Genomic DNA, 19,259 nt, shown 5'->3' on the forward strand with positions numbered 1-19,259 from the left:
AAAAGTTGTTTAATTTAAGGCATCACCTAAACAAACAGCAGTTCCACGGATGTAATACCTTAAGTTCATAGCCTAGTACTTCTGTTTCAGGGAGCATTTTAATTGTGCAATGGACATAACTAAATGAGATGAAGATAACTAATGAATGGAAGGCACCAAAGAACCTACATAGAATTGCAGTGCTCAATCAACAACTGCAGTTAAGTCAACATAACTAGCTCTTTTGTTGAAAGAAACAAACAAATATAGTCCCATAAGTCAAAGGTGCAGGTTTGATATTTTAGGAGCCTTTCCACAAAATTGTATTTCTCATAGTATTCCAGCAGTCGACATGTTTCATCAATACTGGATTGCCTCAAGACTGCAAAGTCCATAAATTAATGCAAAAAAATACTTATTAGGCTTACTAAAGGGAACCCTATTTGGAAAAAATAAGTATTAAGATAGTGGTGACCATGCAGTAAAAAAGAAAATATTTTCATAGAAAATATAGAAGCCCCAAAGTAGTTTTGTGAAGTTTGAGTACTATAAACCAGTGAGAGAAAATTGTATGCTTGATTTACTGATCTTGAAATCAGATATCTGCAATCACCATCCTAGAGCACCATGCATGTATATATTACCCAAAATCCATAAAGAGGGGACATTTTCAACTGGGAGACCTGTCATGTCAGGTAATGGGTTACCCACCAAGCTCGTTTCCAAATATATAAATGTTCGGTGGCATGTGTAGCTGCAGATACACATGCTATGCACAGGTCCTGCCATCTAGTGTTGGGCTCGGAGTGCTACAAGTTGTTTTTCTTCGAAGAAGTCTTTTCGAGTCACGGGACTGAGTGACTCCTCCTTTTGAGCACCATTGCGCATGGGCATCGACTCCATCTTAGATTGTTTTCTTTCCGCCCTGGGGTTCGGACATGTTCCTCTTCACTCCGGTTGTTCGAGACGGTAAAACTTATAATTAATCGAAAATCGTCGGTATTGTTCTCGATCGTGTCCTATCTAGCAGCAACACCTTTGTACCGGCAGACACACATCTTCGGTTGCTCTTAGGGGCACCTGCGCCCAACTTGGGCCTGATCGGCCCGACAGCAAGAAGCATCGAAGCCTCATGGACCGGACCCCGTTCAGATTCTGCCCTCGGTGCCACGCCAAGTGTCCCTTAACAGATCAACATCGGGTCTGTAATCTGTGTTTGTCTCCAGATCACTGAGAGGATACTTGTGAAGCCTGCAGATCCTTCCATTCCAAAAAAACTTTGCGAGACCGAAGTGCGAGAAGGTTACAGATGGCGTCCAAGAGCACTGAACGCCACGACGCGGAAGAAGAGGAGATGATTCACACTGCCATCACCGTTCAAGGTTCTGATTTTGACAAATCCGATGTCGACCGACCACCGACAGCGGGCCAGCATGTGAGTACACTTGCCCTGACCCAGACCAAGACCAAACATAAGGCCTCGGGGACGTCACTGCCGGAAGGCCATGGCTCCACCCGTAAAAAAATCGACCGGTGACCAAGTAACACCTTTGGCACTGAAAATGGCCACACCCGATTCAAAGTCTTCGGACTCATGTCGAGACACATGCTCCGAAACCATAAGGCACCGACCCATCGAGTCGAGACCCCGAAAATCACTTTCGGGACTGAGGCCAACTACCACCCTGGGCCCTTTGATGCTGAAGAAAAGACAGTCCTACACAGAGGAGCATGGACTTTCAAAACAGCTCAAAGAAAGCCATAGATTTGAGGAAGAGCTACAACAAATGGAGGATTTCGATGACAGACAAGCCAGGATACAGATCCACAAGGACACTGGCAAGATCCTCACAGCACCTCCCCTCAAAATTAAAAGAAAACTGGCCTTCCACACGTTTGGACACTGATCAGCCAACGGCTAAAGTGCCAAGAGAGAAATCTCTGCCTCGCCAGTTTTCTCCTCACCAGTCTCCTCCTCACTCTCCTTAACAAACTGTCTCTCCACCTGCTACACCCACTGCACAGTCTCCTACACACACTATGCAGTCACATCAGGACACAGATCCATGGGATCTTTATGATGACCCTGTATCAGATAACAGCCCAGAATGCTACCCATCTAAGCCCTCTCCACCTGAGGATAGCACCTCGTATACACAAGTTTTAGCGAGGGCAGCAGCTTTCCACAACGTAAACATGCACACGGACCACTAGAGGACGACTTTTTATTCAATACATTGTCCTCAACACATGCCACATACCAAAGCCTACCCATGCTACCACGTATGCTCAAACATGCCCAGCAGATATTCCAGGAGTCGGTTAAAGGAAGAGCTATAACCCGAAAGGTAGAAAAAAAGTACAAACCACCACCCTCAGACCCGGTGTATATCACACAACAGCTGCCCCCCGATTCAGTAGTGGTCAGCGCAGCAAGGAAAAGAGCTAACTCACAGTCCTCTGGAGATGCACCCCCTCCAGATAAAGCAAAAAAAATTATGCTGCAGGGAAAAGGGTGGCGTCACAAGCAGCCAGTCAGTGGCACATAGCTAATTCACAGGCCCTCCTCACTAGATACGATAGGGCTCATTGGGATGAGATGAAGGACATTATTCAACATCTCCCCACGGAACACCAAAAGAGAGCTCAGCAGGTGGTAGAGGAGGGACAAGCGATAACAACCAACCAGATAAGATCAGCGCTAGACTCAGCTGATACAGCCGCAAGGACTATAAATACGGCTGTCACCATTAGGCGGCGTGCATGGCTCAGATCATCAGGTTTTAAATCTGAAATCCAACAGGCTGTCCTCAACATGCCTTTTAACCAACTGCAATTATTTAGCACACAGGTGGACACAGCCATAGATAAAATGAAAAAAGATGCCGACACTGCTAAAGCGATGGGAGCGCTTTATTCATCCCAATACAGAGGCACATTTCGGAAGCCTCAATATAGGGGAGGATTCAGGCCACAGCCCTCCGAGCCATCCACCTCACAAGCCAAAACCTCATACTAAACACAATATCAAAGAGGGGGATCTTGAGGGTCCTACAGAGGACAATTTCCCAAGTCTAGGGGAAAATTCCAGTCCTCAAAGCAAGCCACTAACAACAAACAGTGAGTTTGTCATCACCTTCCCTCAACACACTGCCCCTGTGGGAGGAATACTGAAATATTCCACGAGCAATGGTTAGACATCACAACAGACACATGGATACTATCCATTATCCAACATGGCTACTGCATAGAGTTCATACAATTTTCTCTGGACATTCCCCCAAAAGCGCACAAACTTTCATTGCAACATCTTGCAATGTTACAAACAGAGGTACAGGCACTATTGCTCAAGCAAGCCATAGGACTAGTGCCTCATCATCAAAAAGGAACAGGGGTTTACTCCATCTACTTCCTTATTCCCAAGAAAGACAAAACGCTAAGGCCAATATTAGATCTCAGGACTCTCAACCTCTACATCCGATCGAAACACTTTCACATGGTGACACTACAAGATGCAGTCCCATTGCTGCAACAGGGAGAATTTATGTCAACACTGGATTTAAAAGATGTGTGTTTTCACATACCCATCGATCCAGCTCACAGAAAATACCTCAGGTTTGTTATACAAGGTAAACATTACCAATTCAAGGTATTACCCTTTGGGATAACAGCAGCCCCCAGAGTCTTTACAAAATATCTTGCCGTAGTAGCAGCATACATAAGGAGACAACATATGCATGTATTCCCATATCTCGACGATTGGCTAATAAAGGCCAACACTCGAAAACAGTGTCAACATCTCACATGTTATGTAATAGATACCCTACTCACACTATGGGTTCTAGATAAATTACCAAAAATCACACCTGCAACCATCACAAATTCAGCAGTATTTAGGAGCTACACTCAACAATCAAAAGGCGCTTGCAAGTCCAAGCCCACAAAGAGTGCAATCGTTCCACACCATGTTGCCAAAAATCCAGCCAAATCAGCACTACACTGTCCGTTTTGTCATGAAACTCCTAGGCAGGATGGCATCATGCATCGCGATTGTCCCAAACGCACGGTTACACGTGCGGCCCTTACAACAGTGCCTTGCAAAACAATTGTCACAGGCACAGGGTCATCTCCAAGATCTAGTGTTAATAGACCGCCAAACACACTATTCTCTTCAGTGGTGGAATCCCACAAATTTAAACAAAGGGCGGCCTTTTCAAGTCCCTGTGCCTCACACCATTCTCACAACAGATGCATCGATTATTGGATGCAAAGCACACCTCAACAATCACAATATTCGGGGACAATGGGACAGCAAACAGAAGCAGCTACACATAAATCACTTAGAACTGCTAGCAGTCTCTCTAGCACTAAGAGCCTTTCAACCTCTTCTGGCTCACAAACACGTTCTTGTCGGAACAGACAATATGACAACAATGTACTATTTAAACAAACAAGGAGGAACCCACTCATCACAACTGTGCCTCCTAGCACAAGAAATTTGGCATTGGGCAATTCACAACAACATTCACCTGACAGCTCAATACATTCCATGGATTCACAATCCGTTAGCAGACAACCTCAGTCGAGATCGCCAGCAAACTCACGAGTGGGAACTTCACCCCCAGGTACTCCACAAATACTTTCGTCAGTGGGGGACACCAGACATAGACCTGTTTGCAACCAACCACAACGCAAAATGCCAAAACTTTGCGTCCAGGTACCCACACCCTCAGTCCAAGGGCAATGCTCTATGGATCAACTGGTCAGGGATATTTGCTTATGCTTTTCCTCCTCTCCCACTCATTCCAAACTGCGTCAGAACAAACTCAAACTCATACTTATACTAAAAGCACCAACGAAGGCACGCCAACCATGGTACACCACACTGCTAGACCTGTCAATAGTACTACACGTCAAACTCTCAAACAGGCCAGACCTGCTGATGCAACACAAACAGCAGATCAGACACTCCAATCCAGCGATGCTCAATCTAGCAATCTGGCCCCTGAAATCTTAGAGTTTGGCTATCTAAATCTCCCACTAGAGTGTATGGAAGTCATTAAACAGGCAAGAAAACCTACCACCAGGCATTGTTATGCTAACAAATGGAAAAGATTTGTTTTCTACTGTCAAGCAAAACACATAACACCTTTGGATGCGTCCATACAAGACATCATAGGCTATTTACTCCACCTACAAAAAGCAAATCTAGCTTTTTCATCCATCAAAATACATCTCACAGCAATTTATGCTTATTTGCAAAAACAACAGACCAAATCCCTATTTAGAATACCAGTCATTAAAGCCTTCATGGAGGGCCTAAAACGAATCATACCTCCAAGAACTCCACCAGTACCCTCGTGGAATCTTAACATTGTACTTACACGACTCATGGGTCCACCATTTGAACCCATGCACTCTTGTCAGATTCAGTTCTTAGCCTGGAAAGTACCATTTCTAGTGGCAATCAATTCATTCCGAAGAGTTAATGAAATACAAGCATTCACTATTGAAGATAATACAGGTACACAAACATAAAGTTGTACTCTGCACCAACCCTACATTTCTACCAAAAGTCATCTCACCGTTTCCTCTAAACCAAACAGTGGAACTTCCAGTCTTCTTCCCACAGCCAGACTCGGTGGCAGAAAGAGAACTGCATACATTAGATATTAAAAGAGCTCTAATGTATTACATCGACAGAACAAAATCATTTCGTAAAACTAAACAGTTGTACGTCGCATTCCAAAAACCCCATACTGGTAATCCTATATCCAAACAAGGCATAGCAAGATGGATAGTGAAATGTATACAAAATTGTTACCTGAAAGCTAAAAGACAACTGCTCATTACGCCAAAGGCACACTCCACTAGAAAAAAGAGAGCATCAATGGCGTTTCTGGGAAACATACCAATGACAGAAATTTGTTAGGCAGCCACTTGGTCGACACCTCATACTTTTACCAAGCATTACTGTGTAAATGTGTTAGCAACACAACAAGCCACAGTAGGACAGGCTGTACTAAGAACATTATTTCAGACAACTTCAACTCCTACAGGCTGACCACCGCTTAGGGGAGGATTAATGCTTTGTAGTCTATGCATAGCATGTGTATCTACAGCTACACATGCCACTGAACGGGAAATGTCACTTACCCAGTGTACATCTGTTCGTGGCATGTTCTGCTGCAGATTCACATGTGCCCTCCCTCCTCCCCGGGAGCCTGTAGCCGTTTAAGTTATAATTAATATTTTTAAATATGTATATAAAATTCCTTTATTTAAACTTTGAGATACATCTCTATTCCATTGCATGGACATTTCTTTCTTTACACTCCATCACTCCTACCTTACCCTCTGCGGGAAAACAGTCTAAGATGGAGTCGATGCCCATGCGCAATAGAGCCGAAAAGGATGAGTCACTTGGTCCCGTGACTCGAAAAGACTTCTTCGAAGAAAAACAACTTGTAACACTCCGAGCCCAACACTAGATGGCAGGACCTGTGCATAGCATGTAAATCTGCAGTGGAACATGCCACGAGCAGATGTACACTGGGTAAGTGACATTTTCCATATACATACAACCACTTGTGTTGAATCTCCATTTCTTTGTACATGACTAGAAAGATCGTTTGAACAAATTCACTGATTTCACCTGGACAGAGGAGTGTGTGTTTGTAACACTGGATATTGTTTCACTGTACACCTCAATTCCTAGGGACAAAGGTCTTCAAGCTATGCAGTTCTATCTGTCACTCAGAAATGCAACTTGAAATGATCATACTAACATGCTTGTTGAGATGACGACTCTAGTACTGGATAATAATGTTTTGTTCACAATGATAACTGATTTCGCCATTTGCAAGGTGTACATATGGGACTGAAATTTTCACCTTCATTTCTGAACCTTTTTGTGGGTTGGTTTAAGAGATTTTATTAATGAACAAATTGAAATAATATAATCTATTGGGGAAGATTCATTGTTGATATTCTATTTATATGGACTGGGAATGTGGCTCAATTACTTGATTTTATTAACTTTCTCAACAGTAATCCACACAACATTTACTTTACATACCATTATAGTTATACACAAATAGTATTCCTAGATGTTAATCTCTATTTGGAGGATTCCAAGATTTTCTCTAAAATGTACTGAAAACCAAAAGCATGTAATTCGATTATTTATGCAACAAGTGCACATCTGAAATCAGATACAGGCTATACCTTATGGCGAGATGACACGACTGAGGTGGAATTGTAGTAGTGACAAGATATTTAATTGTGAACTGGAAGCTTTAGAAAAAAAGATTCTTAACAAGATGGTTATCCCAGAGAAATTATCCAGAAAGCAAAACAAAGACACTTAAGGGGTTAGTCGACGTTTCTTTTTTTTCTGAGGAAAAAAAAATGATTTAGTTTAAGAATAGTCAGAGGGTATCATTTATCAATCATATAAGTTTAGTCACACTATGTATAAAATCACGAACAAACATTGGCACATTCTAGGGTTGGACAATACTTTCAATAATATAATTCCAAAGAAACCCGTGTCACCCATAGTAGAGGTAAACCACTGCACATTCTGTTATGGCCAGGATTTTTGGACCCTGACAACACTAAGGTCAATCCAAGTGGGCTACGGCGACCACGGAAGGATTCCACAAATGTGGTTCATGTAATGTTTGTCCCTTTGCAGTTGATAGGTTAAAACGTTTTCAATATAATACAGTTGTCAAATATCATCTTGAACATTTTATCAACTGTAATACCACTTTTGTGGTCTACTGTATTGTGTATGTGTGTCATAAAATATATTTGGGTCATACAGTTTACCCTCTTAAGGAGAGGATTCAAGAACATACAAGAACCATCAGAAATGGGGACAGTATCAACACATTGTCAGTCCATTTCTGTATTCAACACACTAACTTTGACTTGACAGGTTGAGATTTCATGCTATTGCTGCAGCTCAGGTGCACCCACAAGCGGGTGAAAGTCAACTCACTAAGAAAATTGGAGACATCCCGGATAACTAGACTAAAAGCTGTTGATTGTCGACTCAACTAGGATAGAGCGCTACATATTTTCTTGATGGATTAATTATGTTTGTTGACAGCGGTACTTTATTCAGTGGATTGAAACCAATACTTGATGCTTTTGATACTTCATCACATGGGCATATAGCTATGTGATCATATATTAAGTTTAACTCAGCATGAATGCATTTGCAAATTACTGACTTGTCTATCAAAAAATACTCTTGTCTCCTCCATTATCTGGAAGTTAACTTGCTTAATGCTATACTATGTTCAGATACATGACATGCCATGAAGTTACATTTTATACAAGATATGTTTAGTATCCATATGGATCTTTCACAATTGTATCTGATTTAACTAGTGATTTTTCTTAGATTTTAGTTTTTTGTTTTTTTGTTTTATAAATTGCAAGGGAATCGTATATTAATACATGAGATGTTGGTTGGTTTTTACACCCAAATTCTGAAGTCTTCTACAATCTGAATGTGTCAAATGACCAATTCCTCACTTACCTCTGTTCACTTACTTTTTATTTCACTTTCTTTAGATTTATTAAAACTTATCCTTTTTTAACAAGAACTATTATTACATATTTGAAAAATACATACAAAAGCAAAATGTTCTGACACTAAAATAGTTTTTCTCTACCCAAGGTGTTTACAATGATGAAATCTACATGCCAATCTTCTCTGTTGTTAGCAGTGCTACAAAAGTTTGCCCGCAACTTGACCGCCACTAATTTCGTGCAGTTTTCTGCACATTAAACAAAAGATATTGAACCTTACCAACAATCTCAGGCAGACCAGTCTCCCTTAGCTACTAAGTGTACCAAGTCCATGCATTCCTAGCTGCTCCAGTCCACGTCCTTCCATGCATTCTGGATGGTCCTGTTTTACAGTGGAATAAACAAGACTGCAAGTCCCACAGTACACATTAAAAAACTAGACAAGAGCAGCGGGTCACACACGGTCTTTGGACCCCTGACAGGCTGGTCCAGGGTTGACCTGTTAGGAAGAAAAGGAAAACAAAATAAAGCCAAAAAACACATCCAGATGCTCTTCACAATGTTGTCTAATGTGTCCTTCAGTTGCATGCCTGCTCAATCAATAGAGAATCTTTTATTATATATCTTTTATAATAGTTATTTATTTTGATTTCCTAGAGCACCTTTCATCCAAACAGGGTGACAAGGGGCACCCTGGAAATACTGCTATTCATGCAGCTTCCTCTAGGGTGGACAGCCTGCATCTATATTTAACCTCCAGGGTTCTGTAATTCAACTTCCAAATGGTGATGAAAAGAAGGGAATGTGTACTATTGTCAATATGACAATCATTATAGATCAGCAGATGGAGGCACACAGTAAACAGGGTCACCAAATAATGGGGACATTATATCAGGTGCTCTTCTCTTGAAACCCAACACCAGAACCACCAGACAGATTCACCTCCTAGACTGTGTGATGTTGTGAGCTTCTTCACAGCAGTCATTTCTGTATTTAACTTGTCTAAAGTGTTCCAGAGGCACTATGTGCTTCTCACGTAACAAATGTGCAACTAACACCACTGTGAGAGGCAGTGGCTGGATTTGATGCGTGCTTCTAAAAGTCCGGCTTCATCTTTAACATTACCCCCTCGGACTAATGCTGGAAGAGCCTCATCTGAGAAGCTGAGTATATGAGTGAGCAGAACTCATTATCCAGTTATTATAATAACTAATTAAGTGAGACAGCTCAGAGAATCCCCAGGTAGAGTTCATACATCATCCTTGAAATTACTGCCGGAGGAAGTGGGGAATGGAGCAGGTGGTATCTACAGAGGCGATCCTGCTATAACAAAATGTTCTGTGATTTAATTATTTATGGGAAAAACACACTGGAAGAGCTTCAGGCCCTCTTTGGTGTCCAAACTATTCAATACAAATATGATTGCTGAAATAGGCAGGTAATGAAGAACCTTTAAAAATCCTCCAATACCATTTCCAAAACTGAACCATGCTTCAAGGGTCGAGTTCCAAATCTTTCAGGTGTTTCCCGCAACCTACTACATCATGTACTATAATTCAACAGTTGAAACATAATCTAATTTGGAAAATACTAAGAAAAAAAAAGAAATACTGTGCAAATATATTTCCCCAAATTTATATACTGTTCCAAGACAAGACTGGCACAGGTACAGAAAGGAAACGGTCTTTGCTTTATTATGTTTGGTGCTATGGTATTTACTAAAGGGCTGGCAGTGTTCACTTAATTAATCTCCGATCGCTCATTAGGACAGTCAGCTGTCCCTTTTTACCAGGTATTTCTTTCATAGGCACTGCCAGAGCGCTTCAAAATTATATGGCCCATAACGATCAGAAGAACAATACTTCCCTTGGTTTGGATGATCTGGGTGTGTTCTTCTCTCACCATGTTGAGGAGCAAAAGGGTTCTGTCTCCAGTCAGAATCTGGAGGCATGTCCGCTCTCTTCGGACCTTGCACCTTAGAATGAAAGAGAAGATAATTGAACCGAGGGTCATCAGCTTCCCAAGACAGCATGGGTTGTGGGCTGTAGTCTGTACAGGTTGGCTGCACGTGATCTACTGTGTACAACCTATACCCTGTATGTTCAAAGGACTGGTATGTGATGTCTCCATCTGATCTCCTGCTTGGCATAGCTCCATAACCTTCACTCACTGAAAGTCTATCTTGTTGGTTACTCTGGGTTTACAGGTAAATGGTTGACAATGACTGAGAGAGTTTTGAATTTTGCCCCCCTATTTGCTGCCCATGGTCAGTACATGGCCTCTGTCCCACAAGGGAAGAGGGCAAAAACTTCTGTGTGCGAGAGAGAGATCTCCACCCTAGGTGGCCTTCAAGTCTGAAAGCTTCAACCCAATTAGGCAAACATTAAAACTTATACTTGTTACTCTTTTTCATTATTTTGTAACACTCTTTGCACCAAACTCTATAAGTAGCCCAACCACATAAGACATTTATTCTTCTGTGTTTTCTTAACAGGATAAGTAATGTTCAATATGACACTTCTGTGCGCATCACTGCAGTGGAAATGTTCTAGTCCTTTGTTTTGTAAATTGTGCTCTCGCTACTTCAGCATTCAGGGCCTTATCTTAACTTGTACATTTTATAAATTGTAAGACCCCCCCTAACCCCCCGCAGTGCAATACTGTTTGTCAAAGATATTTAGCCTATTTACAGAAGATGGATACCTTTCCATGGATTTTCACTTTGTTAGGGCACGCTAAAGATGGCGCGCCTGCCAGCACCACTGTGCTAGATATGTTTAAATCCATTTGTTTCTTTGTGAACATGCTACTTAAGTGTTCAGTTCTGAACCTCAATCCTAAACGGATCTGCGAATACACAACGAACGTGCTGCTAAGTTAGTTTTAATATGTTAATAAAACATCCTTTGAGTACTTTAGGTCAGGTTTATTTTCTGACCTGTCCATTGTTGTGGCTTCTTTTTAGCACTCTGTGTGGAGCTTATCATTGCCAAATGATTTATATTTCCTAAGAAGTCTACTTGCTGGAAGAACGGCTGATTTACTCTACTATTAGAAACCACATCAAGTTACACAAATTATGTTTTGGATTTTCACTCGATAATTGGTTTGTTTAAAAAATTACTTTTCCAGGCATCCTTTTATATCCTGGACTAAATTATTTATTAGACTAGTCCTGCTGGTCTGTAGCCATTCTCTCAAAAGGAGCATTTTTTAAATATCTTTGGATCGAACAGATTTTCCTAACTAACAAATCATGATGACCATTATGGCACGTGGTACTATTGACCGCATTCCCTACCCTAAGTTGATGATTGGTTTGTTTTACTAATAATGTGGTATTTGGCCTCAAATAGGGCTGGTACAAATGCTTATCAAGCTATTCTTTTGAATTTCTCCGGGCATCTCCAAAAATCACATGGGCATGTTTTTGACTGGACTTTATTGGTGTTACCACTTTTGGGGTCGCGCTCAGTGCGATGATATTTGAGTCTCATGCGTCTAAGAGGTATCTTTGTCATAATTTTCCTAGCGTTATCAGCAATTTTCTCTTACTAGTTTATAGTGAGAAACTTTCACACAACTAATTCCGGACTTCTAGCTATATTTTCTATAAAAACTTTCTTTTTTTTCTACATGGTCACCGATCTCTTAATACTTCATTTTTCAAATTAAGGTTCACTTTAAGTGTACTAAATATAATTTTTTGCATTTATTAATGGACTTTGCAGCCTTGACGAAGTCTAATGTCGACAAAACATGTCGGCTGCTGGACTACTTCAAGAACTTGATTTTTTCTTTTGACAAGAAATTGTGGAATTGCTCCTAAAATACCAAACCTGCACCTTGGATTTATGTGATTATATTTGCTTCTTTCAACAAAAAAGCTACTTATGTTGACAGTTGTTGACTGCAATTCTCCATTGATTCTTCATTGTGTTGTGCTTCAGTATTCATATATGTCTGGTTTTGCCAAGGTTCCAAAACATTATTTTGGTAGCATAGTGTACAATACCAGGTGAGCACCTATCCATTACTTTGGGTTCAAAATACTAAAATTCAGGTTTTATGGAAGCGTGAGAATAGTACCACTGCTACCAATATTCGTTTTGAATAGTGATGGAAGGCCTGTAGTGCTGTGCTGTGTGGCACATTGTAGAAGTGCAGCTTTAACACATCACTTAATGGCATTTCCCATTTTCTCACCCTTAATAAATGCCCCCTCTTGACCATTCTGACCAAATCTGGGAAAATGGATTTGATAGAACACCTATGAGCTTAACAAATTTGCTGGAGATGATGAAATAGTTTGTCATAAGACGAGGTCCCAAAACAGTTTGATACTAGGGAGGTAGCACCATCCACTTAGTAGTAGCTCTTCCAGGCTGGGAGAATGGGAAAAAATAATTGGGGGAGCGAATCGGTTGTCAGTATGCATGATCCATCATTATGCTGGAACGTCAGACTTTTCCCTTGAGAGAGGATGTTCTGGATAATTGAGTCAGTAAGGAGGAGTGTTGTTGTTGCTGTAACCTGCATCCATGATTTTATAGAAAAACAATTTCATGGAATACCATTACAGAGAAACCATTTTATCTAAACTGTTTAATGGAAGTTTTCAAAATGAATGACATTTACATCTTTGTAGAAACAAATTGATACATGACTTTTTGGTAGAAAGTGGCTTTTGAACGCTTATTTTTTTTTTTAAAGTATAAATGCAATGGTTGCAGGTCTTAGTTCCAGAAACATTTTTTTCGGAGATATTTATTTCAATTCTTTACTTCAGGGGGCATTATTTCATTTTTTATATCTTTTCCATTGTCAAGCAATTAACTCGGATGCTTTAATTCAGTGACCCATCTCCACCCATAAACATCATCCATTGCTGACCCCTCACAACCCCTAAACAATCAATCCCTGGCCCCTAAGATGGCTCACCACACCTACACTACACATCCCTGAAGCCCAAAAGCCCTTTCTACCTCAAAAATCCACCAACCTTGAACCATATAATATTTCAGTATCCACTAACTCAACTCATTCCTGAACCCTAAAACACCCTTTCTATGCCTAATTCCCACTCATCCCAGACCCCTTAAAACACCTCAGCACACCCAAACTCTACCCATCCCTGAACCCTAAAAAACCCTCACCACCCTTAAACACCAGCCATCCATGACCCATACGAACACTTAATCACCCAAAACTACTCTTCCCTGAACCCTAAAAACCTTTTTCTACATCTAAACTTCACCCATTCCTAAATCCTTAAAACCGCTCATCACCCTAAACTCCACCCCATCCAGAACCCTAGAAACACTTCACCGCCTCAGCCGCAATCGGTAATTAAACCTTAAAAACCCTCTCCAGTCCTAAACTCTGCCCATCCATGAACCCTCAAACCTATCAACACCCTTATACTCATAATACATGCCCATCCCTGAAACCTAAAATCCCTCATACTGTGAACACCTAAACACCACTCATCTGTGAACCGTAAAAACACTCACCATCCCTACACTCCTCCTATCTCGAAACCCTAAAACCCAATGCGTGGCCAAACGCCAATTATTTCTGACCCCTAAAACCTCTCATCACCCTAAAAATTACTCATCCCTGAACCCAAAAACCCCACAGTAGTCGTAAACTCCAGCCAGGTTTAGTGTAATTTTGGACTCTTCCTTAAAATTATCTTTCCTTTCAAATGTTTTTCCATGGTTTGGTTTCGTCCATTGGGGTTTCTCAGTTTTCGTTTTACATTAAGTCACACACATCAGCATCCTTGGGGTATCCCACAGGGAGATCTCTACTTGCCAGTTGCCTCACAGAGTGTGGGCACATTTCAGGGCATCTAAGAGTTGTGAAGGGGAGCACTAGGTTTCCCTGAATCTGATGTTAGTTATGAACCCCGGTAATGTGTAAGGTAGGAGAGCCTTCCGGCTAACTCTTTGGCCCAGACCACAATTTATTTACAAGTTTTATCCACCCTCTAAGATGATGATCTCATCCTAGAGCTGAGAGAATGGAGCGTGCAGATGGGTAATGAGATCTCACCCCACTAGTTGCAGAGGGCCCCCTACATACTGTACAAAAAGGTGCACTATTTTAGTTGAAATGCTTGAGGGGCTGGCTTTTTTACACTTTAACGGAGAGAAGAGTGTATGTATGAATGTGTATGTGGAGCAACAAAATTCATTTCTGTACATTCTTGGTGGAACCCTTTGCCCGGTAAGGATTCATTTGTGTAATCTGAAAACTAACCATTCCCATTGTGTATTTCCCTGCAGTAAATGTAGGAAAATTGGCTTTTTGCAGGGTTCTCCCTACCTTTCGCCCCAATTTGGACTACTAACCTGTGGTTTGTGACTCTGGTACTGCACTGTGTCCATGCTAACCAGGACCCAATGCCAGTGCTCTTTCCCTAAAAATGATGTAAATAACAATTGTACTCACTTGTCAAGGACTATAGCACCTTTCTAATGCCCTGGTAAATGTTATACCTGGAGTCCAGGGCATTTGTACTAAAGAGGGTCCTTAAGGAGTGCTGCATGTATTATGCCACCCTAAGGGATCCACACTCGAACACCTGCAGACTGACATTGCAGAATGCGTGAAGTAATGCAAACCATTTTGAAAACACAACATTGCATACACCCTGTGTGCAATGCCCACAACCACTCCATGTAATATATGCAAGTCGCCCCTAGAGCAGGCCTTAGAGCCCTAAGGCAGAGTGCATTATGTTACATGGAAGGCGCACTTCTGCATGTACCCCTGTGATGCCTAGTTCCATTGCTCGACATTGCAAGTGTTCAGGACCTGGTAGACCTGGGGAACGCCACCCCCTGCACTGAGACTCATTTGACACCAGAGAAGGCTGGAAATTAGATATTCAAGAGGCATGTTGGATTTCTAGGCTAGTCACACACATATGATGGTCTACCTCAAGTGCATAGTCAAGAAAGGGTGCCACATCTTGTTTTTGGTGAAACTAGGAACTCTCGGTCAGGATTATACCCACTCCCCACGGGAAGTGGTCATATAGGGGTGTAGTCACCCAAGGAGTTGGGCTACTACCCTACACTCCCCTAACTGCCCACAAATTCCCCTAAATTCAGTATTTAGGAGTCCCCCTGAAACCAGGAATTCAGATTAGTCTACTGGGAACCAAAGGAAGGACAAGGAAGAAAGGACAAAGAGCTGAAGAACATAGGTCCTCCACCTATTGGCGCCCAAACCCTGCCTGGCTGCTTACACCACAGCAATCACAAAGAGTGACCTGTCCAGCAGCTGTACAGCTTCTCTAAACACTTGGAGGACTGTTCTGCCCTTCAGCAACCAAGCAGCATCTCCCTTGGGGTGGATAAACCATCTCTCTGCATCTGCAGGTATCGACCACATCTGCCTGAGTCTTAGTTTTGCTGGCAATCAGCCCCACCGAGTGAGCATCTTATCAGGAAGAGGTGTAGATAATCTAGGAGATCAGCCCCGTTGCTTCACCAAGTCTCGAGATGCTGACCCCTCCAGGAGCCTCTCAGCACCAATACCCTGTGTACCGGAGTCCTTGCATCTACCAAGGCTTGTTGCATGTCTAGTCCTGACACCACAACGTTGACACCACCTGCCTTTGAGAGACAACAGGATCCACTAGGCCTTTGACAAGAGTGTCCCAGCTCCCTGTTTTCTTCCCCTCTTCAGGTCACCCAAGCCAAGTGAGATCCCCTAACTACAGCGACCCGCTGAATGAAACACCTCTACCCCCAAGCCCCCAAGCCTGGGTTCACTGAATCAGACTGTGGCCTGCGCTCCAGAGACCCTCACGAACCGATTTCTAGCACACTTATCCCCAAGCCCTCCTTTGTGTTTCTTTTACAGTTACCCTTCCATTGACTTCAAGGCGTAGTGCTCAAGGCTACCAATGAAACCACCATCTCTGCACCCGGACTCACGAGGGCAGGTAAAACCGAACTGCTAGTGGTTGCTTGGACTTTAGCCCCTAAGCATCTTAAGTCTCAAAAGGCACCCTCGAGAAATGCTCACAAGTATTTGTATGCAGTGTATGCAGGTCTCAAAGTCCACTCGACCACTCGCAGTGGTGAGTCTTATTTGATCAGGCCGAGCTATTTTTTTAATATTTACTGGTCCCTTTTGGCGAGTTGACACTGAACAGGTGTTCTGTTCAGGTGAAAAGTGGAGGGGCAATAAAAGATGCCTTTAAATCATGTTCTTATGTCACATTTGCTCTGTGTTCACAGACAGAGGTCAAAAGTCAGTTTTTCTTACAAATAATTTTTCTTCTGACTGCAGAGTTCCAGGACTTTGTAAGGTGAAACGTGTGACCTGCTGCTTAGGATGTTCAATAAAAGGATATAGGGTGTCACGTTTTTCCTAACACACAACATTCAAATGACTAAGTCAACTGTGCAAACATTTCAATATGTATTTCACCAGTTGTGAAAACCCTTTTTTTATATTTCTGTGTGATGAAAACATATTTTAATAGGATGAAAACAGCACAAAGGATATGTTTTCTGAAACCCAATTTTCACAGATTGTTAATACACTATATAGTTTTATCAGTAAAGCTGCACGTTAGTGGAGAGGTGTTAGTAACATTCCAAAAAATGTCCAGTGTGTAGATGAAAATATATTACCACATCATGGTTTAGTAATATATTTCTTTAAATTGAGTGTTTAAACAAACTGAGAAACACTCCTGCCCTGATGGGCAATGTTGTTAGTATACTGAAATAAGTCCTAGGTTATGTGGGCTAGACATCATGGGTATGTGGGCTAGATTCTTGTGATGCATGCAGCAAACTTTAGTCTACTTAAACAAAAGAAGGTTTTTTTGTACTGCAGAAATGCTGAACTCCCATGTTTGAAGGTGCAATCATATGTGAGAATTAAGAAAAAGGACTCTGTAAACTATTTGCCTAGGATCACACACTTTGAGACTTGTTTACGGGTCCAGTACATTACAGATAGGTTGAGTAGATTATTTAAGTTACTCGACTTGCAGGTCTAGTAAACTTTTTGGGATTTTTCAAGCCCTGGTATGTTTCTCCCACAACCTACCATTACACTGTTCGAGGCTCATGCCTCAAATCTTGCAGCTCTGCTATTTTTACTGTTTTCTTCTAAAATCTGTAACATCTAAAGTACTTACCCAATATTGATGATCTTGGTGTCTAAATATATATAGATCAAAATATTTTATTATTTTTCTAAATTGGTCTCGGGGGTGTCTTATCATGTAACATTAACACAATGTCCAGAAGTGGACGTCGGATTCACACCAGTAAACCTTAGCTCAGTCCTACTAGAGTGGCAAAGAGCAGTCAGGCTAGTTAGAAGAACATGTGTTAAGCATTTCACAAAACCAAAATGGACGATAAGTAATTGACAACGCTAGAGAAATCCAACAGCAACTTATAAAAAATAAAGCTGATTTGTAAATAATTTTAGACACCAAAACGAAGTCAATACACTAAGGATAACCTCAGTTATCATTTTAGATCATTAAATAAATCAGTACTTTGCAGTTTTCAAACTCTATAATTGCAGTCAATGAGAGAAAACTCAGTGTGCAGTCGGTCACGTGTGGGGTGACTTCCGTGGACCCCACCTGGGGTTAAGGTCTTCCGGGCCCACAGACCAAGCTACAACAGTCAGTACAATTTTACCTGGCTTTATGGGCCTGGATGCAGAGAGGTTCTGGCTGTCCTTGGTACTGAGCGGGACTCGCTGTCTTGTAATGGGCACCTCAGCAAAGGGTGCTTCGCAGGTCGAGTTCATCGAAGCCCTTTGGTTCTTAAGCTGGGAGTTGGCCTTGGATCAGGACTCACTACGTAGAGCAGCTTGGCGAAACTCTGGTAATTTGGGTACAGTGGTGCCCCTGGTTGTCCGGAGTGCTAAATGGGATCCGTTGGTGCTAGCTTTACCAGTCATGCTAATGCAGACTGAAAGAAGATGCAAAGACTGGACAACGGAGCCACTGAGGTGGATTGTTGCATGGTGATGATGGTTCCCTGGGCCTAGAGCGTTGAGTAAAGCAGGTGTTAGTCGGGCTGACCACCTACAAGACTTGGTGCCGGCAAGCACAGCGGTTTAAGAAATCTTCTTCCAGAGAACTAGAGGAATGATGCAGACAGCTGAACCTCGCTGATGGTCTGGTCTGTAGTTCTCTGAAGGCTCCTGACCAGTTACTTTCAGACAGCCACGGTTTGGGGGCCTGTGTACAGTTCTTCGGTGGTTGTGGAAGTGCGGTCTGGTCCTGCTGTTGTCAGAGGATTAGTCCCTCTAGTCCTAGGGAGTCCTGGTGAAGGGGTCCGGTTGCAGAGGGCTTCACCTTCTTTTTTGGAACTGGTCTCTGGTCAAGTCAAAGTCCAGCGGTGTGCAGAGTGGCTACCACAGGTGAAGATGATGGGCCTCTCTTCCTGGAGCCCAGCCTTGTCATGGAGTCAGGTCTCTTGTTTCACAACAGATCTGAGGTTCTGGCGCAGGGGCACCCCTTAAATCCTAGATTTAGGGGGGTCAAGGGGTGTGAGAGCCAGTGGCTAATGGACATCTAGTCCTGCGGCTAATCCACCCATGAGGTGAAAACATCCGGTGGGAGTGCGTCACTAAACTACTGAGAACCCACTATTCCTAAGCCTTACCACCCTCTTCCTAACCCACTCCAACTGGCCCACCCTAGAAGTTGGGTTAGCCTTACAGAAAGTATTTAC

At 42.2% G+C, this 19,259-nt stretch overlaps 1 protein-coding gene across 2 annotated transcripts in view; it reads left to right on the top strand.

Annotated features, from left to right (window-relative positions):
• The window catches only part of APEH (acylaminoacyl-peptide hydrolase), a 278,020-nt gene that overhangs the window by 225,169 nt on the left and 33,592 nt on the right, over positions 1 to 19,259 (top strand). The gene's annotated exons all lie outside the window — the stretch shown is intronic.

The sequence above is a fragment of the Pleurodeles waltl genome, chromosome 9 (assembly GCF_031143425.1).
Source record: "Pleurodeles waltl isolate 20211129_DDA chromosome 9, aPleWal1.hap1.20221129, whole genome shotgun sequence".
Classification (NCBI taxonomy): Eukaryota; Metazoa; Chordata; class Amphibia; order Caudata; family Salamandridae; genus Pleurodeles; species Pleurodeles waltl.